This window comes from Gobio gobio (genome assembly GCF_949357685.1).
Source record: "Gobio gobio genome assembly, chromosome: 19".
Lineage (NCBI taxonomy): Eukaryota > Metazoa > Chordata > Actinopteri > Cypriniformes > Gobionidae > Gobio > Gobio gobio.
This window is the reverse complement of record NC_137112.1, coordinates 47242618-47270345: the sequence shown is the minus strand read 5'-3', so window position 1 is coordinate 47270345 and position 27728 is coordinate 47242618. Positions and strand designations below refer to the sequence as shown.

The 27728-nt window shown below is 36.8% G+C and overlaps 1 protein-coding gene across 6 annotated transcripts in view; it reads left to right on the top strand.

The window, feature by feature from the left end:
• The window catches only part of kcnab2a (potassium voltage-gated channel subfamily A regulatory beta subunit 2a), a gene marked incomplete at its 5' end in the record, with an annotated part of 203954 nt that overhangs the window by 98621 nt on the left and 77605 nt on the right, over window positions 1-27728 (top strand). The gene's annotated exons all lie outside the window — the stretch shown is intronic.

Sequence of the window (27728 nt, the reverse complement as noted above, 5' to 3'; positions counted from 1 at the left end):
AGCATCTCAGCATATGGCAAGAATGTCTTCCGTATTACGGGATTGATGGATTCTCAGCATCCTTGCTCCGGGTTAGGAAATTTATATGGATCTGTGTCAGCTCCCTGTTGCAGAAAAACTTTAGAGTTTTGAGTTTTTACTCATGCAGAATCATTGACAAGTGTGTGTATGCATGCATCAGGCAAATACAGACCTGTTAGAACTGGGGGAAAACGTATTTTTGGCATGATATGTTGAGTTGCAATGGATAGTGTTGTCATGTGTTGGTGTTTAGCTGTCTGGTGTTGTGTATCAGGGACAGCAGTCGGTCAGCGTGTCTATTGTGCTTTACTGTAACGCTCGCTCAGCCGACCGTTAACAACTGATCTGGTGTCAGTCCTGAGAGCGGGGCTCGCGTTACAAGGCATATGGTGGTTCTCCAATCATATTAAAAACAATGGATCATAGAGCAGCTACACATGAAGAATATTAGTGCCATTGATAAAATTCACAATTATCTTTATTGCTCCTCCAAGGCTGAAATGCAGTGGCTGCTGGGCTGGAGTTTCAGTGCTGGTATTGTGCATAACTTTACTCGTTCCCACAGGTTTCACACTTAAAAGGTGGGAAATTCCTGCAAACGTTTATACAAGTAGCTTGTTGGTTGAATGAGCACATTAATCCACACAGATTATCAGATCAAATCAGTAATTTGAAAACGTTATGCGAGACGTAATTTCACAAACAGCTCTACCATGTCTTCTCTCTCTCTGCACACATGGCTTCACATGCTGCGACACAACTTTCACCTAATTCACCCTTCGCTGTTAGTTTGATTGACAGGCGATCTGACCAATCATAATCCGCCATCCGCCGAATCCGCCATTTTTGTCAGAAAAAAGGAGTCAAGAATTTGAAGATTAACGTTAATGGACTTGAACTTGAAAAACGGTGGACTGACGTCTTTCCACAGTTGAAACAACATTCCTTCTGAAGTTCATTCATGTTTTAATTGATTATTAACTAGAAGGAAGAGATGATCGGTTCACAAGCAGCTTTTAACTGAGGCACTACAGCGACCTGTCACCACACATTAAATAGCCACAAAACAGTATTTATTGTTTACATTTGTTTAAGAAATGACAATCGTAGAGTTGAGACTGTTTCATATCAAAAGTAACCTGCTCTGTTCTGTCTGTCAGTGCGTTTTCAGTGTCCTCTTTGCTCTGCAATGTGTTTTTCACTGCGTGAAAGAGCATGGCTTGTCGGACATAGCAACAGTAACTAAAGGGGGCGGGTCTTTGCAAACGGTCAAATGGCCATTATTGTATTGTTACTAAATGTATGACACACATATGCGATAAACATATGCACAACTTGTCATCTTCATTCAATTTTAAAGCATTCTGTAGTACTCGCGCGCTCTAATGTTGTTCTGCACACTTATTCCAAGTGCACACACACTATTAATTAAGTAAATTAATGATCCACTAAATAAGCAAATATGCCTAACCAGGGCCTAAAACTAACTTTTTGCCGCACCTACCAATGGTCATTTTTTGTACCAGCCATTAGGGCTGCACGATTCTTGCTAAAATGTGAATCACGATTTTTCTCCATGGGAATTGAGATCACGATTCTCTTACACGATTCTCATTTTTTCTCATACATAAAAAAATGAATCAATTTTAAATAAAAGTAATTAGTTACAAATAAATTAAAATGTAGAAACAACAAATGTAGACAGACTAGATGTAAATCTATGCTTATTACTGTTTATTTCTATTTTTATGATTATTTAATATCTTGCCTTGTGGAGAGAGGGTTTTTGTTGTCTTATTTCGTTGTTTCTTTTTGTTTTTGTAAAAAATGAAAACTAGGCTATAAATAAAATATATATTTTTAAAAATGTTATAAGAAAACGCTTAAGTGGCTTAATGTACTACTAAGACAGTGTTATTAAGAGACCAAACTCAGGAAACATAACAAAAATACTGTTCGATAGAACTGAATGTGCTTGGTTTGTTACCACAGTTATCTGCGCGCTTCCTCAACGATGAACTTCCACATTTGCGGCTATTTTTTTCTTCAACTCCTCAGGATCAATCTCTTCAGCGCGCGGTTGTGATTCTCCTGGGAGGGCGAATTTTCTTGTGGTGCCCCGCTCAGCACTTGGTGCCCGACGCGCAGCGCGTGATGCGCGTAATGGGAGCGGCGGCATGCACTGTACATGCATATATTTTTTATATTCGTTTGCACGTGACTGTTTAAAACCCATTCAAACTCCCTTGTCCGACCCGACACAGTTGTGATGTTTTTTACCCGTTTCAGCAATATTCGCGGGTACCCGCTCTGCATGGCACTTTAAAAACCGGATAGTTTATTTATAGTTCGATTACGGATATTTCACGTCATGTTCGAATGCATATTCGAATATCGAATAAAAAGTGACAGCCCTAATGGCTTTTGTTATGTCTTTGTGCCGCTGGGAACTTGGAGAGTATGGCGATGCTCCGTACAACGTCTGAGTTATGGAAGTTTGCGTGGTCTGGTATTTTGTGGTGTGGCTCCCTTGTCTCTCAGGGCTAACTCGTACTGTATTTTGTAGTGACGTTTAAGGTGATTGTATAGATTAGTGGTGTTACCTTGCGGTGCTGCGACGATGCAAAAGCACTGTTTGCAAATAACTCTTTGCGCATCGTCTTCAGGTTTAAACCCTAAAAAGCTCCACACGGTGGAATGTGCTCCTTTTTTCTGTACCAATGTTGTGGTACAGAAACTTACCGCTACAAATCTGACTCCGTTTAGGTCTGCCTTGTTACACGTCAGTAAGTGTTTTGTTACTGTGTGAGTGTGACAAGCTCTGGTGTGACCAATAACGCGTGAACGCCGCATGATCTGAGGGAAATACGCGGAAGTGAATCGCCAACATATTAAGAAAGGAGATCGCATTTATGTATGAATCGAGATCGTGATTTTTTTTCGATTAATCGTGCAGCCCTACCAGCCATGACACAATTTTAAGTACTAGTGAAAATTATTCATCTCTATTCCAATTACGATACCAAAAGTAAAACTATTAGCTTAACTGTGCGTTCAGTGTCAAAATGGCTGGAAATCGTTAATTTTCAATGGGAGGCAGCGGCGAAAGTGGTTCGTCTCGGACGATTCGGGCATCTCAGAGAGTTGAAATCAGGACAACTGTATGATAGTGAGCTATGATGCGGTTCGGCGGCAACTGCTTGAGAGATCCCAGAGAATGCAGTCCTGTAAACTTTGGTTCCCACCACATTAGTTCCCAAGCAAAATGGAGGAGAGGTTGATCGTTTCTGTTGCGGGTTTGATAAGAAGGCGCCTGACACAGCGGGAATGCTATTCATTCGTTCAAAACAACACCGATCCACTACACCCAGGACACTTAAACATGAACACAAAAGCCACACCACACAAATGGCTTTAATTGGTTTATTGCATTAGCAAACATGGGACTATAATTAAGCTGTTTCCATCGATCAGTTTTTTTTTTTACTTTCACATTTAATTGATTTCATGAGGTGAACTTAAACCCTACTTGTGGTCAGTCTGCACAAATGCCGATCACCATGACTGTTTGCTTTGCGTCCCCTTTAAAGGTGCCCTAGAATGGAAAACTGTATTTATCTTGGCATTGTTGAATTATAAGAGTTCTGTACATGGAACTAACATGCCATGAGCCTCACACACCATTGTTTCCTCCTTCATATGTAAATCTTGTGCTTGAAAAGGACCACTGAAAAACGGGCGAATCCCAACATAACGCTGACTGTGACATAACAGTCGGGATCATTAATATTTACGCCTCCCCAAATTTGCATATAGCCTACCAGCCCATGTTCAAGGCCAGGCTGTTTTGACGTGGACCTGCATGGCCGAATCACTTCTGCGGGTATTGTGAAGATGAGGACAATATAGCGAAAACGGCAGATCATGGAAATAAATGTTATGTTCCAGGTTGTGTAGGGGATGTGAGCACTTTTCATTCCCTTCCCATAGAACAGAACTGTCAACAGGCATGTTTAATGTTTATCTATAACTGGATACCGCAACAATTTAATTTAAAGTTGTTCGTTTGCTCTGACTAATGTCAATTTTGTTTATGAAAATATGACGAAAAATGTTAATTGATAACCTTTTTTTTTTGAGGAGGAGTGTTCAAGTGTTCGTGCTTACAGTTGCCAGATTTCAGTAATTTAAATCCCCAAACGTTCACGAATTTAGGGACAGTCTCTAAAGTTACATACAACATTGGTAGGCTATACACGTTTCTAACTTAAATGGCATTTGAAGAGAATGACTTGGTCATAAAACTGACTGTAAAATGTTCATCTAGGTGTCAGGTATGATGCACACCTTTTGAATTTTTTATATTTAATAAAATAAACTGTCAAATCATAGGAAAATATATGCTTTTTTTCACTAGGATACTGTATGGGCTCTTACAAAAAATATGCTAGATTTAAATGTGTCATAGCTGATAGAACACTGATGAGAATATTGCTTGAGAATATATTTACAGAGACGGCCATTATATGGAAGGAAATCCCACAGAATCTAGCTTAAAAAAGTGCTTAGAGCTGCTTGATTTAGTTTTTGTTTGTTGACTTTCAAATATAAATTGATAACCGTGATAATTTGGGTCACTATTATCGTGATTTGAAATTTCCATACCATTTCATCCCTAATACGTAGATATCATACTTGCCTGTTGAGAGGAGTTTATTTCAGCATCATATAAAATCATAATATATAATATATATATATATATATATAAAATTAATTATTTTTTTATGTAAAATTCCACACCAGCCTTTTCAGAAATGGAAAAGTTGCAGATATAATTGTCTTCTGTAAAAGTGCAGATAATTTTTAAATAGTGCAAATGTGCTGAAAAACATCACACAATACAAACAATAATAATTCAAATCAATGACAAGTTTTACATGTAAACCGATTCTGTATTTATTCACACACACGGTGCAAACAGTGGTAAAAATAGCAGAAACAGCAAAAGTAATTATCCCAAAAATGTCTTCAGATTACAAAAAAGTTGAAAATAATGATTTAATGATAGAACTTCAGTAATTTGAGTTGATAAGATAATACCACGAATTCTTCTACTAATAAAAATAAACTGCACTAAGGATTAATGAGCTTCTGGGTTCATGAATATTAATCACGTTGTCAGCGCTCATTCAAACTGATTTGCTGAAATCAAAACGGGCACCGTAATAGGTGCGCGCCAGCCAATGAGATTCCCGTTTGTGCATTCGTTTCTTCCTGTTCACGAAAGGCTGAATAATTCCAAATAAACGCCATTATTTTACAGGAAAATACAACAAAGGATATTGTTTACATGTAGCACGTCAATTCTGTTTGGTATAAGACTCTCTCGCTCTCTCTTTGAGTGTGTGTGAAACACTGAGCGCTCTCAGTCGCGCGCCTCACACTAGTGTTTAATGTGCGTCAAATACACTGCGCATTCATTGAGTTGAACAGAAATAGTTTGCTTTACCGATCGATTGAGACAGAGCGAATCTCTTAAGCGCTCAGTCCAAGTGCTCAGCGAGTGAAAATACATCTGTATGTACAGGTTCAGATTGCCCACAGGTAGCCCCTCGTTTAGCTATGAACTCTTCAACTAGGCTTTATCGTTATTATCGCGGGAAGACAAATTCTTATCGTGGGGAGAATTTTTACCGGTATATCGCAAACGATAAGATATCGCCCATCCCTAGTGTGAAAGCACAGTAACTAATATAACTTTTAATAGCCTACATTTTTAAAGACAGTAAACAGTCAGTAATAAAATGAGAACAAGTAAAAGATACACATGTAATAAACAGTGCTCTTCAGGCAGGTCTAATAGTTTAAGTACTGAAAGTTAATACAGTAGGATATTTAAATAAATAAATAACACTGCATAGTCTAAATATCCTTTTAAAAGTTTTTTTCCTTGTCCTTTGTTGTTTGATTATCATTAAAGACGCAGAAAGTTGCAGGATTATTAGGATGCTGTCACTTTAAGATCAAATACACTCACGGATCATGTGTTTAGTGTTTGCGTTCACCAAAACATGTTTGCTAGGGCTCAGAGAGACTGGCATTTAAAATGTTTGAGTGAATTTGTCCATTCAAGAGCAGGAGGGCTTGAAAGAGAGCTCAACTTCACACGCTGTGCAATCAGGGCGCACACTTCAGATGTTTAACTTCCCACACAGGGCGCGAATAACGAATTGCCTTTCGAGTGTTCCAGCACTTGTATATTTGCATTGGAACGGCTGAAACTTTCGTGATGATGCAGCACTAATCCATCAACTGTACAGAGTGTTGTTCATGTTTGTTCATATTCATGTTGTCACAACATTGCATTGTTAGAATTCAAATTGTTACTGGCGACTGACAGTTTCATATACTCGCCAAAGCCGTTTTACCGGCATTTGGCACTTGGTAGTGTTAATTTCGTCAGAAGAGACTAAATATGTTCGTCAACGACCTCCCCCCCCCCATATATCAATATCTATATGTCACGTGATTCCCAGAGCGCTCAATACTTCTAGCGCTGTGTCAATACATTTGAATGGCTTAAGCGTATAGACAACAGCTTCACTGTAAGCTACAGGAGTTTGCAGCGATCTTTGGTAAACAGTACAGCATAGTGTGCATTGATTATTACGTCAACCACATTTACAGGATCGTTTTATTATGGAGAGTGGTGGAGATGCAACATTGTGAACATTAATGTTTTTCTTATATTTAGCCCTCAGGTTTTCCTTACTAATTGGTCACACTTATACTCATTGGTGGTCAAATGTGACCATACACCTTAACTTTTTTTTTTTTTTTTTAAATAAATGGCGTATATTTAAGTTCAATAATATTTATTGAATATCATGAGGAGATCTTTTGATACTAAATACTATTTGTGCAATAATTATAGTCCATTCATAACCACTTAAAACATTTTTCTTCTAATATATGTATTATTTATATTACAATTAGTGTAGTAATTAAGGTTAAAGTAGAGAAATCCAAATGCAAAGAGGAGAATGAGTCATTTTGTGGCTGGAAAAATAATAATTTTTCATTTGTAATGCAATTACCCACCAGGTGCTTGTATGGCTCTTTAATAAAAATACATGTAGTCAAGTTGCTCAAAAAAGTAATAAGATCATAACTGCTTATTTATTTGTGAAATTTTAAAATGTTAATAATAGTGAATAGTAATGAATGCTAGCAGAAATAATTTACCCAAAAGAAATTTAAAATAGTGCTAATAATAGTTTCCTTATATGTACAGTAGGCTAAATACATGTGAATTCATACTGATTGAAATGAATATTTGTGCCCATCATTTCATAAGCTAATGCTGATTTTGGGCATCTACGCTGTAAATCAACCAGTTAGCTATGGTGTTGTGGCACATACATAATGCAGGATATATATATTTTATGTAACTTATTTTGCCACACAATATATTGAGTTTTCTTTTGACTAAAATGACGAGACTGAGTCGACCTAAACTTGACTAACAAAAAAAGATATGTGGATGACTAAATATGATTAAAGCCCTATTAGCACGGGATTAGTATTATCTGGGGACCTCTGGTGATTTGTAATAATTGCAGAGCGTCTCTGTGATCTTAATCTCGTGCGAATCGGCCATGTCTGTAATTTGTAAAGTAAAAATTCCCCCGCAAATGACCTACCATATTTCGCCGAACACAGAGGTCCTGTGATAATATTAGTCCCGTGCGAATCGGCATCTCTGTGATTTGGTCAGGATTAGGCGGATCGTATATAATTTTTTACAAGGTTTTTGTTTCCTGTGTGCATTTCTATCTTTACCTTTCACGAAGAATGGAGCTAGGCTACATATAATGCGCACCGTTATGAATTCCCGTATATTGAATTTTATACTTTCACTTTAGAATGAGCACCAAGTTGGGAGTAATTGCTTGAATGGTGTGTTTAATATTATCCTTAATGAAAAACACAAAAACAGTGCAATGACAAACTCGCTTAAATGGGCACTTTTACATTTAGCTTTGAAACTGAATCTTCCGCCGTATATTATTATATTGCTCAGTTCAGTTTTTAATTGTAGCGTCTGTTCTCTAACTGAACTAAATTATTTTTATTACTATAAAACAATCAAAATGATATCGAAACGACCGTTTATAATTTCATACAGCTATATCTATAACGAAAAAACATTTACAAGTCTTGACATCATGTCTGGGAGATAAGTCAGTAAATTCGAGTAAAATCACAGGCTTGCTGATCCCGTGCGAATGCGCCAAGTCATTTCTAAATCAGGTCCCCAGATAATACTAATCCCGTGCGAATAGGGCTTTTAACTAACAAGGACATTTGGCAAAAGACTAAGACTAAATTAAAAAACGGTGATGAGTGTTAATTTTAGGCCCTGCGCCAAAGTAAAAAAGCTTCCCCCGACCCCGAAGATATCATGTATTGTTGATCTCACAGGCTGTCGATTGGACCGTTTGACTACGAGTATCGCTCAACACTATATTACATGATTAGTCAGCATTTGCAAATCTTCTCTTAATCATTTTGTGCTGTAAGAAACCTAAGATTGAAATGATTTTATTAGACGCCCTGTTGTTGCTACACAACATCCATCTTCCATCATCCCTTGTTCTTCAATACAAGCTGCATCCGGATCAGGCAGAAACATGCATTTCCGATCACACTCATCACTAATTCAAGGATGGAGGGATAGATAGACACTGAAGCTGCGAAAGAGAATGCCTCTCATGCCTTACTGTGTGTCTCCTTAAGCCAGACAATATGGTACTTGTGTAACATTAGTACTTACTAGGTTAACACGGGCAGATCTCTTATCAGTGTGCACAAGATTGGGCTTTGATTGCTGCGCACTTAAGTTTGACAGTAGGGTTAGGGTTAGTTTCCCATGCATCCCAAATCTGCCTTATTTATTTGCCTTAAAACAAAAGGCTGATCTTATCATTTGCATCCATTTTTAAGCATTGCTGTTTAAAAACGATTGATTTTAAACGGTTGAAGCAGAGTAAGCAGCGGAACAGAGAACTCATTTCGCACATGAAGCCGCTGCTCGTAGAGAGCATGAATACTTTTTGCGGCCTAATTGGGTTTGAACGTTAAATATACACGCTACACAAAATGCCAGTTTTGCTAGTATCCTTGTAATCCGTCATTTATGTCTCAAGTGAACGTAAACCGTTGAGAAAGAAAACACAAGTTCTGTATATTGGATATGTGTAGTCTGTCTTAAAGTGACAGCAGCCTAATAAACCCGCTGCTGTTTTCATTTAATGTTAAACAAACCACAAAAGAGAGCCTTTTTCACTGCTCACTTTTGTAACTTTAATAAGAATAAATGTAGACTATGCAGTGTTTTTTATACATTTAATCTCATTATTTCATCTGCTCTATTGTAGTTTGTTGTCCTATATGCTTGTAATTAGTTTCTTTCTTTTTTTATCATTGTTTACATGTTTTTAGTAAGCTTGAGTCTTTTTTTATACGTCGGCTAATAGTTTATGATATTTTAAATGGTGACAAGAATTATGAAATTCTAATGGTATAAATGTTCATTTCATAACCTTATTTAAAGCAAAAAAAACTATGGTGATGGATATCTTTATCGTGAAATATTCGATTTTGGTCATATCGCCAACCACTACCAGTTGTGTTGTAATTATATTAATATATAGTCTGACATGTTTCAGAGTGGAGTTCAGCACTGTGTAGGGCACTATAATTTCCGGGATCACAGAATCGCGGAATTGGCATATTAACAAGGGAATCTAGTGTTAATGCAGATTTTCATGGAATTTGACATATTTGGAATGAAATTCTGCTTTGTGTGGGAGAAGAACGTATGTCTGGGGAAAATGCAGACCGGGGGAAGCAAATCTGAGCGACACAACCCCTCCGATCATTTCAGCTCCCCCTTCAAAACAATGAAAGTATGGCGAAGCGGCTCACCACGGCTCACCACGGCTCTGCTTTCGTCTGCGAAAAAGTTAAAGTTGTCATGAACTGGCCTTTTTTATTTTGTTATACTGTTGCTGAGGTCAACTAATGACGTTCGCGTGGTTTTTACATTCAGAAACATCATAATGAATAAGTAATAGTCTGGTAATAAGTAATTTTCTGCCTTGGTTTTGAGGCTCTCTGAAAAACGCTCAGATTTTGTGGGCGTGCCACACTGAAGACTTGGAAGTAAACGCCCATGGCTAGGATTGGATAAGATTTGCATATGTAATGAGCTTCAGCTCCCCTATCAGTACATGTGGGGATTGTTTTGAAAGCGGTTGAGGAAACGCTCACTGGTCTTGCAAAATATCTTTATCAAACAAACACAATGATTCATCTCTCATCCACCTGCGATTTAATTGGAATGTTATTTTTGTATTACTTGGCTGGGCCGATCAGTGAATTTAACTGCAAACCATACACACACACACACACACACACACACACACACACACACACACACACACACACACACACGCATGCGCGCAAGAAAGGAATGTTATTTCACTATTTAAGATCTCTCGTTTTCTGCGCCTGGTGTCAATAAAAGCTTTTCTTTGACTAACAAGGAAGTTTTCAGCTCTGAAACTCACAGGATATTCTTATATCACCATTAACTTTTATATATCACAGGCTCAAAGGAAAGTTGATTTCTCAATTCATCACCCCTCGAAGAAACTCGACCCTAAGCCGGCAGTACCGAGCCGAGCAGTTCCCGCGTGACTTTTATGTGTCAGGTGATCTTTTGTTTTGTACGTTTTGTCAACATTCCCCTTGACTGGAAGCGCAAAAATACATGCACTGACCGCCGGTAATCCAAAAGCAATGTTATGTGATGACAAAGTCAACTTTAATTTCATAACTCAGGGAGTACTTGCTATATTTTGCCTTATTTTTAATGCACTTTAATGTACTGTATGGGAAAGATGATTCTTATGAAATTGAGTTTTTTCTTTTGGTCCTATTTTTTTTTTACTTGGAAGAAAAAGCTAATGGAGCATATTTAAACTTATATAAACTAATATAATTTATTTTACTGGACAGTTTAAAGCTCATAACCATTAATATTTTGTTGTGACTTGAAGTGCTTGGGAGTGCAGTTGGATCATAAAGTATTTGTACTGAAAAGTAAATGTGATGTTTGTTACGGTCATTCCTATTTTATGCTTCATGCTCTATTATATTAACATTAAAAGCACACTCTTTTTATGACTAAAATAAAAAATAATAATAAAACGGATTTTATAGGGCCCTAACTGTGTTGATTTCCAGTTTCAATAAGATCTTTCTTTATTAATTTAATAGAATAAGTATTTTGGTTGGGGGCATGTTTTCTTTAGCTGATCACATGCCTGTAATATGCGATTAAATTCACCCTTTCTACTATTGTAAGCAATTAATTTGATCTGTATTGTGTCCCACAGTACATGTTGTGGTGTTGGTATAGCTATATAGCCTGAATGTTTAAGGCGATATCCCTCTCCATGACATGCATCCTTCAGGGCAGCACTCGGTAGAATTACGTTTGACCCACAAACACGGTTTCCTTACACCTGCTAAAAACCACCAACCATCAGCTGTTGCATCTCAAACCTCCTTTTATTCTTTTAAATCTTCATTAAGAAAATATTTATCTTGTTTTTTTTTCCCAAGATAATTTTACGGTTAGATGAGCAATTTTGACTTGCATTACTAGAATAGCAATAACGCTAGTGTAATAATTGCATGCTGAATTGCAATTAGTCTTTTCTTTGTTGCTTCTGTTTAAACATTGTAAATATAGTCTATCATAGGACACTTAAATACATAGCTCAGCCAAAACCCAAGCGCTGTTCTTTTGCTCTGTCAGATCAGCTGGACTTTCCTTCACAAAATGAGTATCTAATTGACATTTCAACATTGCAATATCCAATTCGTGCAGCGTAACACCATTCCTGTGCACATATTGGTATTTTCTAAGTTTCAGTTCCACATTGATCATAATGAATAACTGGACATGGCCTGATACAATCTTGTGGTCAGTGCTTAATGGTTTCCCAGCCATTCACTTTTCCATTATGACCCCAAGTTGATGATCTTCTGAAATGATTTACATGAGCCTTGATTTGACAGTGCTGTAGCATTACCAGATTTGAACACTAGGTGGAGATCCAGTTCTCTCTCAGACTCAGACAGAGATCAGCTTTCTCCCATCCATCAGTTCAAGACATTGATGCATGCCATGTGATGCGAGTGTGACGAAAAGCAGGTCAAATTTCTCAGTGTGATGAACTAAAAAAACTAAACATTATTGACGTATTGTTTTGACATAACGTAAATCAATCCATGACATGCTCTTTAAGTAGTCCTATAATGCCAGGGATGTTTATGGCTTGTAGTTTATCAACTGCATGAAATGCTATAAATTAAAAATAGTGTTTGTGTTGTGCATTTCTTTTGTCAACCAGCAGGTGTTGCTGTGCGTACAGGACTCATACATTGACTCGGGTTTGGGAACAGCTGTGTGAGGATTTATATAATTGTGTTCTGCAGCTGCTGTGTGGATGTTAGTCAGAAATGCTGTATTTGCAGTTTGTGATGGTGGTTAGTAGCGTTATTGATCATTATGCACACAAGCTGTTTTTAGACTTACTGAGAAATTAATGAATCCGTATTATCTGAGCCAGCAAAATAATCGAACTGGAATGAATGAGTTCTGCATTGTGCCGTATTCTGTGTACCTCATTAGTGTAGATTTCTTCTGTGTAAATGGCTCCATTTGCTTGTGCTTCTCTTCTAAACATTGCTTAAGGAGCCAAATTGACTGTTTTCAGTAGATAAGGGCTTTTTTTAAGGGGTTTCTTTAGATTTCAATGTTAAACGCAATAGCTGCCATGGCTTCCATTTTGTGAAGAGGCTCTCCTCATGAAAAATAAATGATAGAGATTGTGTTACATCCTGTAAAAGGGCTCCAGACTGCGGCACATTTGTGACCAACAATATAAATTTGCGAGCAATATGACACTGGCAAAATAATAAATATTTATAATATAAATGTATAGGTTATGATTTAAAAAATGTGCCTGCATGTTCAGTGGCGGAACTGTATTTATTATATATAAAATTGTATCATTTATATTGTCAATTAATATTACAGAGTGGCCAGCAAAGATATTTCTTAAAAAAATATCCCTTTTTGTTTTTCTGCTTCTCAAGACATTACACTCAAAAAATGCTGGATTAAAAATAACCCAAGTTGGGTTGAAAATGGACTAACTGTTTTAACCCTTAATCGCCCCTCAAGTAGGGTTTACGTTTGAGTCCCTTGGGGTCAGATAGACCCCAAACTTTTACAGAGCGATTGCATAAGGAAATATAATTTTTTTACATGGAAAACTATATATCATTTTTTTTATTTACTTCTCAACTATACATTTATGCTGTGTTTTTGTAGGTATTTGGTAGTTTTTTACCTATTTACTGCACAAATACTTAACTATGTCATAAATTGGCTCATTAAAAATTATCTTTTTATGAAAAAATCACTTGAATGATGATCTTAAATAAATATAAATAGTTTTTGGACATTGCTCTATGTGTTAGGGATAGAATACCGCCATCTGTAGGTTTGTGGAAAAACTTTAGGAATTATATTTAAAGAGAAAGAGAGTGCAATGACCACATTATCCAATAGAGGTCCATAGGGAAGTTATGCAAAAGATAAGCTGCCTTTCATCTTTCTTTTATTTGCCCTTTTCCCTCTCTTTCTCATGATTGTTCCATGTTGCATTTGTGCATATTTGTCCTTCATTTATGTATAGAATTTTTTCAGATTTATGCCAGTTTTGTTGATTTTATTTGCCAGTTTCTATAAAAATGCTCTCTGTTGCAGTCACACACGTGTGTGTGTTTGTGTGTGTGTGCGTGTGTGTATGAGACAGAAAGTTCGTTCCACTTTGTGTTTATGCTCTAGGACCAGACCTTGATATAAATGTAGACATTTTCAGATTTATACTGGATTTAGTTGATTTTATTTTACAAACAAAGTGAAAAAAAAGCATTTTTTACATTTCCCCATTCATTGCCAAAATACAAAAAAATGCTCCAGACACCTGTGTTTGTGTGTGTGTGTGTGTGTGTGTGTGTGTGTGTGTGTGTGTGTGTGTGTGTGAGTGAACATGCTTGTTCCATATTGCATTTGTGCTCTAGTATTAGTACTTCATTTATGTATGAAAATCTTTCAGATTTATGCCAGTTTTGTTGATTTTATTTGCCAGTTTCTATAAAAATGCTCTCTGTTGCAGTCACACACATGTGTGTGTTTGTGTGTGTGTGTGTGTGTGTGTGTGTGTGTGCATGTGTGTATGAGACAGAAAGTTCGTTCTACTTTGTGTTTATGCTCTAGGACCAGACCTTGATATAAATGTGGAAATTTTCAGATTTATACTGGATTTAGTAAAAACAATTTGACAAAGAAAGTGATTTTTTTTTTTTTTTTTTTACACTTTCCCATTCATTTTCAATGTGGGGTCAATCTGACCCCAAGGGACTTAAACGGTAAATTTTTTTTTACACACCTTTAGAACAACCAAATCAAGCCCAGATTTTTTGTGCATGTTTAGATAGATTATTTAGGAAAAGTCACCGAGTCTCATGGCCCTGAGATGAAGGGAACACTTTTAAAAAATGGAGGAAAAGTCCAGTGGGGTCAGCTGGACCCCAAGGGACGATTAAGGGTTAAGCCAACATTTAACCCAACTGCTGGGTTAGTCCATTTTCAACCCAACCTTTTAGCATTTTTTCGAGTGTAGCAATAGAAGTCGTTACTGAGAGAAATAACACCGCTTCTACACAACCTTTAATGTTGTGTCAGGGCTCTTCAAATCACTTTCTCTCTCCACATGAATATGGCAGCGTTACGCAAGAGGGCTTCCCCCAGATCTTTCATCACGATTATGATCCTGAGATAACCTGACGTCTTGCTTATCAAGGGGAACATCAGTAGGCAAGTTTTGAGTTCCACTGAAGAGCACACTGGAGGCCGGAGGGACTGATGCATTGCTCATATTCTTGTCATTTATGTGATTATGTTTGTATATTCTTCGTTTGGCAGATGCTTTCTTGACTAGACTGTCTTACAGTAGGTTTATACTTAGCAACCTGGCACTTCAGTGGTAATTTCCATAGTCACGTTTTATTTTTGAGTGAAATATCCCTTTAAAACACGGTTGAGGGCGTCTTCAGATCCTTAACCTCGTGTATGGATAATAGTAATAGTGATGAAATGCTAGTAGTGATTTCCCTTCCTAAGATTTAATGTTTTCAGATGTTGAGAAACCATTGTACTGAATAAAATGAGCCCAATGATGTAACACTGTTTCAGTGGCTAAGCGTTCTCTAACAAACCCAGAGGGAATTCAGCCTAACTATACTTCTGATCTCCAATTTTCCTCATGCGTGCTTTAGTGGATCTTGAGATTTGAGCACTGATTGTCTCTTCGCTGCGGGGATCCCTCTGTGCCTTGTTATAAGACAAAAACCTTTGATTCGCAAAACGCTCAATTCTCCATTTAAATAGAATAAAAGTACGAGATCTCTTTATATGTGTGTGTGTGTGTTAGAGGTGCAGCGATTTTAAATTACTCACGGTTTGGTTTTTATCATGGTTTTAGGGTCACGGTTTTGGTATGTGCTATGATCAAGGAAATTATATTAAAACTGTCAAATAAAAAATAAAGACAACTGCACAAAAATACACTGTGCAGAATTATTAGGCACGTTGATTTTCTGATCATATTTTTTTTCCAGGTACATTTGACCAATTCCAAACCACAGTAATCCTAATAATTTGATATTTAATAATGTATAAGTGATATATAATTATTAATGAAGGCCGGAAATGAAAAACACCTTATATTCAAGTGTGCAGAATTATTAGGCACATTTTTTTACAGATAAATTGAGACCGAAAAGAGATTTAAGATTTAACTCAGAGTTCATTTTTAGTCCATCTATGCAAAACGGACTTCAGGATGGACTAAAATGAGCTTCCAAAAGGTACTGCCAGATCCCGCTCTCCAGTTACATCATTATAAAAATTATTATTATTATTATTATACACGCGCAAGCAGTGTGTTAGCAGGAATAACTAACACACTCTGCTTGCGCGTGTATAATAATAACAATAATTTTTATAATGATGTAACTCAGTTTCTAACTCAGTTACTATTTGTAAGAAGTAACTAGTAACTATAACTAATTACTTTTTTAAAGTAACGTGCCCAACACTGAGGTCTGAGGCACTCGCATACAAGAGTGACCGATTTGTCCACGCTTTTTGATCATCGCTGTTGTAATGTATTAGAACAGGGGTTTTCAAGCTTTATGATGCCAAGGATCCCCAAATATGATGAACCCCCTTCCTAAAATCCATCTATATATTTTTATGTATGAAAAAACATTTAAACTGTTAGATAAACAGTAAGTGTGACATTATAAATACAACATATTGTTTACAAACTTAAATTGGCTATACATAATGTTGAATGTATAAACCTGAAGATTAAAAATTATTTGTGTAAGCAACTTTCACAATAAATGTATGTAAGCAGCTCACGTACTGTGTTAGGAATACTGCCTTATATTCCCAGTGAGCAAGATAAAGGGACTATGGTGAGAAAAACTCACTAGAAAGATACAAAACAAACATACAATTGTGGAAATTATGTATATGGCAAGAAAGGAGAGATACAGTTAGACTTTTTCCATTTTCGCCTTGTCTTTTTATTCACTGAAATCTTCTGGAGGACCCCAGTTTGAAAACCCCTGTATAAAGCCCTATTCGGACGGGATTAGTTTAACATGGGGAGGTGGAGGTAAAGTAATTATTACCAGAGGTTCTCTGTGATTTTAGTCCCGTCCGAATGTGCCATCTCGGTTATCATTACGGACAATGTCAGTAAAGATTACGGAGACTTTTACCTTCTGTAAAAAGGTCCGGAAAAATTACGTCGGGTAATACTAATCCCATTCGAATAGACCTGCTGTAAAAGTGTACGGTAAAACTCCGTCATTTACTGTTTAAAAGTAGTTTTTGGCGCGTTTTGCAAGCATGGAGCCGCTTCAAACAGCACTCGGTTGTGTTGTAGGTGGTGGGATAACTCTGTGGCAAACCTCCAGTATTTTCCGCCTACCATTTAAACCAAAAAGATTGAAAGCACTTATTAGAGGCACAACACTTCTTTTAGCATTACATTAGAATATTTTTTAATACTCTATTTTTTTAATATAATATAAAAATGTTATTTAAGATTTTTTTTTATATTCCGAGATTAAACACAGCGTTTCCTCCCTGCTCCAGTTTCGCGTTTTTCTTGTTGGTGTTTTTGCTCACGTGATAACAGGAAGCAACGTCATACGACAAGGAGGTTATTGTGGTGCGTAAAGCGAGTTACCCCTCCCACTTCTGCTAGATTTACTGAGATGTCTTATCCCGTGCGAATTGGCCATTAACATTACAGACGTCCTGAGGTAAAAGTACTTTACCCCCACCTCCCCATGTTAACCCTTTAAGACCTAAGGGTATTTTTACAATTAATTTTCCGCCTGGTGTTATTTACTAAAAAAGCTTGTAAAACATCAACCCTGTTGTGCACAGACACACCTCTTTTTTTTCAAGACAAGTCGCACTGTCAGTATATTTGTGTTGCATTGATGTCACCTGAATGTAAAATAAGTTATGGGACCATAAAGACAAATGAAAACATAAAACGGAAATTGAATCACTCAAATATTTATTGAAAACACACACAAATAAATAAAAGCTAAGCATATTTCCTCTGGAAAACAGTTTGTTCAAGTCTTTGGAGTCCTGGAACTCAGGAATAAACATGATAACTTATACAGAACCAAAACTATTTACATTTTTCCAAAAAAAGTCCAGGCGCTTTTGGCCTCTTTGGATTTTGGATATTTACTGGTGCCAAGCCTCAAAACAGCTCCTATCAGGAACTTCTCCTCAAACTTTTTCCTCAAACTTTCTCCACAAAACTGCAGCGCGTCTCTCTCTCTCTCTCTCTCTCTCTCTCTTCAACACTAGTCGTGCGTCTCTCTCTATCCACAATAACAGAGCTGTGGTTCATGCGTAATGACGCACACCAACGTGGATGACGGATCAGCCTGTCATTGGTCAAACCCTCATCCAAAATGGCAGGTAGCATCGCGCTAGCGGCAAAAATGACGGAAAATTTATAAATTATGGACATCAAGTGGATATATCTTGGATGTAAGCGTTTTGATTTATTGCTGAACAACTCCAAAAAGATGCACATGTTCCAGGCTGGATAGAAAACCTTCTGTAAAGTCTACAAAGACACCAAAGACACCCCCGTGATGGCTAGCTCGTTAGCTTTCTGCTGGAAAAAACGGTAAGAAAATCGATAAAAGTTTCATGAAATAATATAGATATTTATCGGAGGTGCCGTGTGACATCGTGGGCGATGCCGTCGGGCTCTGAGGGTTAAACTAATCCCGTCCGAATAGGGCTTTAGAAGGCCAGAATGTGTATCCATCGACAGAAACATACATTAGCCGTTTGTCTGTTTTACGCATTATTTTCAACACACCATATTCTAGATGTGTCGTCAGATTTGAGTTGTGATTTTCAGGGAGCTTTCGCTGAGCACAGATTTTTGGGTGTCAGTTTTAGAGTTGAAGAGTCCAGTTATGTAGGCAGGATTCGGCTGGCTGCTGTCAGGGGATAGCGTGTGTTTTTGTGCGATTGAGTGAAGCCTTCCGGCAAAATTGTGAAACCCTGCCTCTCTAGAGGAACATAAATAGTGCTGTGCAGGTGAGGCAGCCCCTCATCGCCATCTTTCAATCATCATATACATCCTGGACATGTCAGTCTAATAGTTTAATAATGATGGATCAGGTCTGTCAGTGAGCCATTATGGGCCACCTGTGAAATTGTCACTTTAATTTGAGGATGTTAACGCCTGTCCTTGTAGTTTCTTATGTGAGGTTGTTAATCACGTCTTCACCGTTCAAGTGCGAGTTGGGAGTCATTCTGAGATCACTCTGAATATGAGCCCTTAGGATGTGATTTTCACCAGCGATAATAACCATAAGAGCAGGAAATTGTGTTGTCAGCACAGTGTTTGAGGAAGCTCAGTAGATTTTTAGGATAAGATGGAGTTGAGCTCTTAATTAAAGCAAGAAGCTGCTGAGACGGTGTTTGCAATTATATCAAAGTAAAGAGAACATGATAAAGAGAGAAGAGGGAGTAGGGCTTTTCTGGAACCAGGAAGACTTTTTGTTGTCTATATAACTAACTGACAAATTATAAAGAACATTATCGTAATCGATCATATTTTTTACTCTGAATAAATGTATAAAATGTATCACTAGTTGCTCAAGGGTTACCTAGTCACTATACAGGAACTACTAGTGATCTGGAGAATTATAAGATGGTTTTTCACTTTAAAATAATGCTCCAGGGGCCTCATTTATAAACGTTGCGTACGCACAAAAAAAGGCGTACGCCACTCTCTACGCAATAATTGGTATTTATAAAAAGCAAACTTGACGGGAAAATCTGCGGTCCATCACGCAAGCTCTGACCCAGGCGTACGCACAAAAACGGGTGAAATGAGAAATGGCGACACCGTCGGCAGATGGAAGAAACACGTGAAAGTGTGTGAAACTGTAGACCGTTTTGTAAAAGAAATGGCAAAACTGCCTCTCATAAATAACTTGAAGACTTCACAAAGCAAGTCTTACAATTAACAGCCTACACGAACACCCGCTTGATCTGCAGTGTAAAACAAACAAAAATTACAACAGAAATGCAAAAAGAAAAGTGAAATATGTTCTGCAATAATATTGGCATGTTATGCAATTCATCCTTATAAATAATATGGTAAACAGAACGAAATAATGTAGCCTACAAAACTGATATTCTCGTCAATGTGTCCGTCTGGCGGAGCAGATATAGATGCAATTAGATAGACAGATAGATAATTAGGGAGATATATAGATAGATAAATAGATAGATAGATTTATTAATTGTCCGCTGGGGAAAGTTGTTTTCATAGTAAAAAATGTATTCATCAGCTACGGAATCATGGTATTCATGCATATGCCTTTAGTTTGTTCTATTTTTGATAAAATAACGTATGACGTATGTCTCAAACATTCAGAAAACTGCAAGAAATTACATTTGCACTGAACTATTTCCCATTTCCACGTAGATAATAGGAATAGGGATTAGTAGGGATTCCCCAATAATTGCCGGCAGTCTCTCATCAAGAGGCTCAGCTCCGGTGTCCCCTTTCCCCACCCGTGGCACTCTGGCGATGGAGCGCTAGACGCTTTTTTGCCTCGACTTTGATGTCCGACCATTTCTTTTTTATTTCGGCCACGGTCCGAGGTTGTGAGGCTACAGCATTTACGGCGTCTGCAATCTTTTCCCACTCGAGTGCCTTTTTGGCATTAGTAATGCCCACACTGTGCCCTCCAAAACAACATTTTTCTCCTCTTTTCAACCTCGCCAACGATAACTTCTACTTCAAATTGAGTGAAGTTACGTTTTTTTATTTCCTCTGTGTTTGCCATGATTTCGCAATCGATGAATATTAACTTGTGGGCGTTTCACGGACTATTTATGGGTAACTATGGGCGTGACATGAAGCCGCAAAAGCTGCGCTACTTTTAGAATTGATTGTGATTTATTAAAGGAAAACTGCGTAGGATGTGCGTGCGCACGGTTTTATAAATCCGAATATTTCTGTGCGTACGCACGTCCTATGTTTCATCCGTACGCCACTTCTGACGCAAATCCTACGCAAAGTTTTATAAATGAGGCCCCAGGTCACTAGTACTTCCTGCATAGTGACTAGATAACACTTGGGTAATTAGTGATGCATTTTAGGACCACATTGAGAGTAAAAAAAGACAATTTCTCACATCTCAGACACGTTAATGTTTTGATTAGTAATTATTTATAATTTATCATAGTTACCTATTAGTTCTTAGTGATGCCAATCCCATTCAGTAATGATTGATTACCTAATAAGGAACTATCTTAGTCCTAAATTTGAGATTACTTACTGATTAGTTGAGCTTGTTTCTACATTAGTTAATAGTAGTAGCTGAAGTGTTAATGTAGTACTACTCATTAGACCTGCATAGTTACCTGTTAATGACGGACCATTATTCTAAAGTCTTACCGTTTATTGTTGCAATTGTGTTGTATTTTTCATACTATTTTAAAACGGCAGTAGGCAGTAAACTGTGCATCCTAGTAGTAATATGAGTGTATTCCTAGCAGGGTTATTATCATTAAACTATAAATAAAACCAAAAACTATATAGACATGTAAAAAATAAAATAAAAATGACAACTTTAGGTTACACTTAAGTTTATGGTCCAATTCTCACTATTAACTAGTCGCTTATTAGCATGCGTATAACTAGGATATTGGCTGTTTATACTCATAAAGCACATATTAATGCCATATTCTGCCATATTCTACATCCCTTAAGGCGACAACATCGTTTTTCATGCTAAATTGAGATTTTGGGCCAGTTTGCTCCCTTAACATGTAAGCTTTCATGTCAAAATAAAAAAATGTCAACATTACACATTAAGGTGGTTATTTCATTATATTTTGTCAACGTGCACCTTTAGATTTCTACCCGAAATCATCAAAAGTTATCATTGTAACGCTCCCGTGCCGTCTCCATTCACAGAAACATGTCATGCCTGGTATCATTATAAAGCTCTCAGTCTCACACACAGCGCTGTCTAATCCAAATATGGGCATTTCCTTTGTAGAATTAACCAACCGCGAAAGTTTGCGCCCGAAAACCACATCTGATTGGTTGATGTGAATTCCCACTACGTGATACGCTATGATGCTTCCTCATAAATCAGCTCATAAACATTCACAGAAAAGACCAAGTAGCTATAGGTAGTAAAAAGAAAGTTAACAACAACAAATTAGACGATGAAACCCCGTCAGAATTAGATTTAAATAGTTATAGATGGACATACACAACAAACAGGGACAGCTCGTCTGTTTGTTAAGGTAGTTCTCCAGCTTAAGGCTATTTATTCATTTATCAATTTCCATGTGTTTTAAATATTATACACTACTGATATTAATGAACTGTATATATATTTTGTTTGTAGGTTGGGGGTTTCAATAGAAATGTATGAAATTATACAATATAAAACTTTGAAGGCCGTTTTCTCATGAGTTTTTTCTCACTCTCAGAGTCAGATTATCCACTTCAGGAGCACCAACTCTTCCAGTCTCACACTGAACTATATTCTGAAAGCTTTTCCAGAGGGATTTGTTGATATATCCTTCCTATCCTGAGTTATAGGTCCTTTAACTCCAAAAAACATGGCAAATTTATTTAAGGCTATTGTCAGTATTCACTAATTTACTTAAGCACAAAATAAGATGCCCAGAATCCCCTCTGTAAAAGAATTTTAAACCTGGCACTTTCCAATTTCCAGATTTTGTTTTTGGAAATTTAAGTATATAAGGCCTCATTTGCATATTAAACATTAATTTACACAACTTGTAATACATTTTTTTTCTTATGTTTATGCCAGTAATAAACTGGAGAAGTTTCACAGTGATACCTTGTAATTTAAAAAAATTCCCTATTCACCTGTCTCGCCTTAATCACCCAATACCTAAACTTAACCACCTTACTAACTATTAATAAGCAGTAATTAGACTAGTCATAGTTTTTAGTTAGTAAATGGTGAGAATTGGACCCTGAACTAAAGTGTGACCAAACTTTAATAGTAAAAATATATAAGGTCTAATTCAAAATATAAATAAAAACGATAATAGAAAGAAAACCCTGTTATCAGTTTGGAAATAAAATCTTTTTAATTCATACATTTTCTTCAAAAAAAAATCTAGTTGCATTTTGAGTTCAGAAAAATGTTAAAAATCACAGTAGATATTGCTTTGTTTCTTCATCATCAACTTGATTTGATGCATTGCATTATGGAACACAGTGCTTGAATATGACAAAGTAGTTGGTCATTCAGGTATTCTTTACATACAGACAACATGCACAGTAACATGCTAGTAGTAGTGTAAAACTTGACAACCATTGTATGAAGTGTAAATGTCAGGGTCATCGCCTGCCTATAACGTCTCTGCAAACAGAGTTGCTTGAGTTTGAGTGTCAGCTGGTTATTTTTAGGAAGCCTTAAATAATATATATAGAGTTATCTGAGGTCAGGACAGTAACAGATGCATATGTTCTAGAATCAGGTGTTTTCTTGGCTGAAGCAGAGACATGGAAGTGAATCTGATGTGAAGTGTGTTCGCGTCTGTCCCTACTGACGTGAGTTTGTGAAGGGAGGTGAAGTAAAGCGTTTGTTTGAGGAAAACCATCCAGGGGTCTCATTTATAACCCTTGCGTACGCACAAAACAGGCCCTGAAAGAGGCATATGCTACTTCTGATGCATAAGATGTGATTTATGAAAAACAAACTTGACGGGAAAATGTGCGCACCTGCACGCAAACTCTGACCCATGCGTACAAACTCTTTTACTAGAGTGAGAAAAGTAATGAAGTAAGAACAATTTAAATCTCGGTTTTCATTTTGATATACACAATTACATTAATGTTCCAGTTTCATTAATGGCGATATGCACTGAAATGACACAGAATTTAAACAAAAATTATATTAATTTAGATAGACATGTGGAGGTGCTACTTTTGATCAGTTTTCCTGTGACACGCTGTTTTAATGACAGCAAGGATTAAATATAGGCTAATTCCTCTTTAAACTAAACTGCAGATCTCATGTTATGACAAAATATGTTTTAGCGAGAACGATGATCAGTGATGCACACTTACTTCGATATAATTATCGAAAAATACCACTGTTTTTGAAGGATACAACTTGAAGAAAAAAATTAAGATTTGCCCGTTTCCTTTTTTTAAATACATTGTCAGTGACGCTCCGAGTCAGGTGATTGTATTCACACTGCAATAAATAAGTAGGCCTATCTGTTTAAATTAAAATGGCCTAAACATCCTATATGTTCACATTATCTGCAAAACTGCATGAATTTGAGTTGAAGGGTTTAAAATTAACTAAATATTTCGAATTAAAATAACATTTGGCCCGTGGAAATGAATGAATAAACTTAACTTAACTTAACTAAAAAAAAAAGAATATCTGAGAAGTATTTTATACAATTTTGTTTTCATGGATATTTTGATATATTTATTCTAAAACATAAAAAGGATATTTGATGATTGTCAGCAATGTACTGTGTAAGGCACAAATGTAATTTATAGTCCGTATCTAATATTTTTCAATGTCTTTTGACAGTGTTCAACACGTGGATGGTAATATGCATGCAAATAATATGCAGATGAGGTTATGCATAGTAAAACTAGGCGTTGTAAGCTTCATATATAGCTTACAATGCTATATTTGAGGGAGGAGACAGGGTGGAGATGCACGTACGCACAATCTTCTGCTGGCTGTGATTTATAAAGGGATTTTTGCGAAGGTTCTGACGTACACATGGTTTTATAAATCTGAATTTTTTTGCGCGTACGCAAAATCTAGCTTTTGTGCGTACGTACACTTTTAGGACGAAATCTACGCAAAGTTTTATTAGTGAGACCCCTGATCTTTAGCGTCAGTGCCTTTTATTCCATGTGCCCAAGAATTCAATGGACGGCTATTTTTATGTCAAAAGTGTTTTTATGTTTCGGATATCACTGTTGAATTTAGGGAGTCCAGCACAAGAAGCTGTTGAAGAAAATTTTTATTTTGTAGCTTAGTCCACTTCTTAATGGTCTTCCAACCATATAATATTCCCTGTTCCCAATCCAGTGATATGTTTGTCCACCACAGTAAACTGCATATATAATGTCTCTTTATTTTGTCAGACTTTTAACAATATGCTTTTTTACTTATTTACAAAATACATATATTTTTTTTTAAATGCGTACAAAATGTATTTAAATATTTAAAAATATATATTTTTCATATTTTATCTTATATACTGGTTTATAAATGTAAATGTACACTGTAAAAAATGTACTGGCAAAAAAGTTGCTATAAAAATCCTGTATAAATCTTGTTAATTACTGTAAAATTGATTACAGTATAATAATGTAAAGCAATTTACAGTTAATTGTTGTATGTGAAATACAGTAATTTGTAGGGGTTTTTACAGTAACATTGAATTAAACTTGTAGTTTATTTTACAGCAATTTTTGGTGATTTCACCAAAATACATAATTTACCTGGCAACTAAAGTTGCCAATAAAATCCTGCAAATACCCCCAAAATCCAAGTTGACTTTGTAATAGTTTAACACTGAAAATGCTGAAAATAATAATTTAACACTAAACTGTATTATACTTATTTAAAATGCATTAGGATGAACGCTCTGAACATATTTACAAATGAATAAAAATCAGTCAAAGGTGTTGCAAGTAAATAATAAACCATTAAAACATTTTCAGTCTTTCAACTGTTAAAATCTTATAAAGATTACATAGAATACGTCTTAAAATGGCTTTTATTTGTGGTTATTTTGTGATACTAAGTAGAACATAAACTTTCAATAAAAATTAAAGTCAACTAACAGAATTTGTGGCATTTTGATATCAAAAATAATTATTTGGGCTCTTATTGAAATATAATTAGTATTTTTTTATTAGCAAAAATATTTGCAGATTATACGGTTATAATTTAACTAATCTGTAAATTCACTTTTGATGGGGAAAAAGTATAAAATTATACAATATTAATATAGTTTTTAACTCATTCTAACAAAGAAGAGAAGTGTTACCGTTTAACAGCTCGATAATGTTACCATGGTGACATCAGGAGAATTCATAGCAACAGTGTTCAGTATTATAACAGAAATCCGATTGTTTTGGTTTCCTGATCTGCATATGTTATTAAGGCATGCGATCTGCATCCATCTGGAGCCACACACAGGTTGCTGTCCTGGTCTTTCTTAGCACAGTTGAGCTGCTTTAATGCGTTCTCTCCATCACAGGGGTGTGTAGCACAGCTGTGTGCGCAGCAGCTGTTAGTTAAGCATGATTAGCATGATTTGCATAATGGCGTTTTCAGTTCACGAGAGTCAGCGTGTGTGTTCGTTAGTGTGTTTTGATATGTGGTTTTGCTTGCCAACAACTGGCAAGCCTCCATCTCCAGGTCTCTCCGGAGAATCAAGTGTTTGTTGGATATTGGAATACTCCATCAGGGAATACTTCAGTGTCACACCAAAGCATCCAATTACTGCCAGGTTCAACAAAATGACACATAGATCCTTGATTTCAACAGGCATATCTTGATTTATTTATTTTTTTAAATGGGCTTTCTGTTCTTGAAATGTCTGTTTTGCTCAGCTGCTTTGGTTCAGTCTAATCAGAAAGCATTTGGGCGTTCCACAGGAGACCGCTTAGCCATCAGTGATGATGGAAAACATTCAATGTCGTGATCAGTTGCTGTTTTAATGCCTTCCATTAGAAGCAGCATATACTGTATGTATACACTCACCTAAAGGATTACATACAAGAGACATACTGCATTAAAAGGAATTTTGCATTATGATATATATAAATATATACTGTATATACACTCACCTAAAGGATTATTAGGAACACATACTAATACTGTGTATGACCCACTTTCGCCTTCAGAACTGCCTTAATTCTACGTGGCATTGATTCAACAAGGTGCTGAAAGCATTCTTTAGAAATGTTGGCCATATTGATAGGAGAGCATCTTGCAGTTGATGGAGATTTGTGGGATGCACATCCAGGGCACGAAGCTCCCGTTCCACCACATCCCAAAGATGCTCTATTGGGTTGAGATCTGGTGACTGTGGGGGCCATTTTAGTCCAGTGAACTCATTGTCATGTTCAAGAAACCAATTTGAAATGATTGGAGCTTTGTGACGGTGCATTATCCTGCTGGAAGTAGCCATCAGAGGATGGGGACATGGTGGTCATAAAGGGATGGACATGGTCAGAAACAATGCTCAGGTAGGCCGTGGCATTTAAACGATGCCCAATTGGCACTAAGGGGCCTAAAGTGTGCCAAGAAAACATCCCCCACACCATTACACCACCACCACCAGCCTGCACAGTGGTAACAAGGCATGATGGATCCATGTTCTCATTCTGTTTACGCCAAATTCTGACTCTACCATCTGAATGTCTCAACAGAAATCCAGACTCATCAGACCAGGCAACATTTTTCCGGTCTTCAACTGTCCAATTTTGGTGAGCTTGTGCAAATTGTCACCTCTTTTTCCTATTTGTAGTGGAGATGAGTGGTACCCGGTGGGGTCTTCTGCTGTTGTAGCCCATCCGCCTCAAGGTTGTGTGTGTTGTGGCTTCACAAATGCTTTGCTGCATACCTCAGTTGGCCCATTCTCCTCTGACCTCTAGCATCAACAAGGCATTTTCGCCCACAGGATGTTTTTCCCTTTTCACACCATTCTTTGTAAACCCTAGAAATGGTTGTGCGTGAAAATCCCAGTAACTGAGCAGATTGTGAAATACTCCACCAACAACCATGCCACACTCAAAATTGCTTAAATAACCTTTCTTTCCCATTCCGACATTCAGTGTGGAGTTCAGGAGATTGTCTTGACCAGGACCACA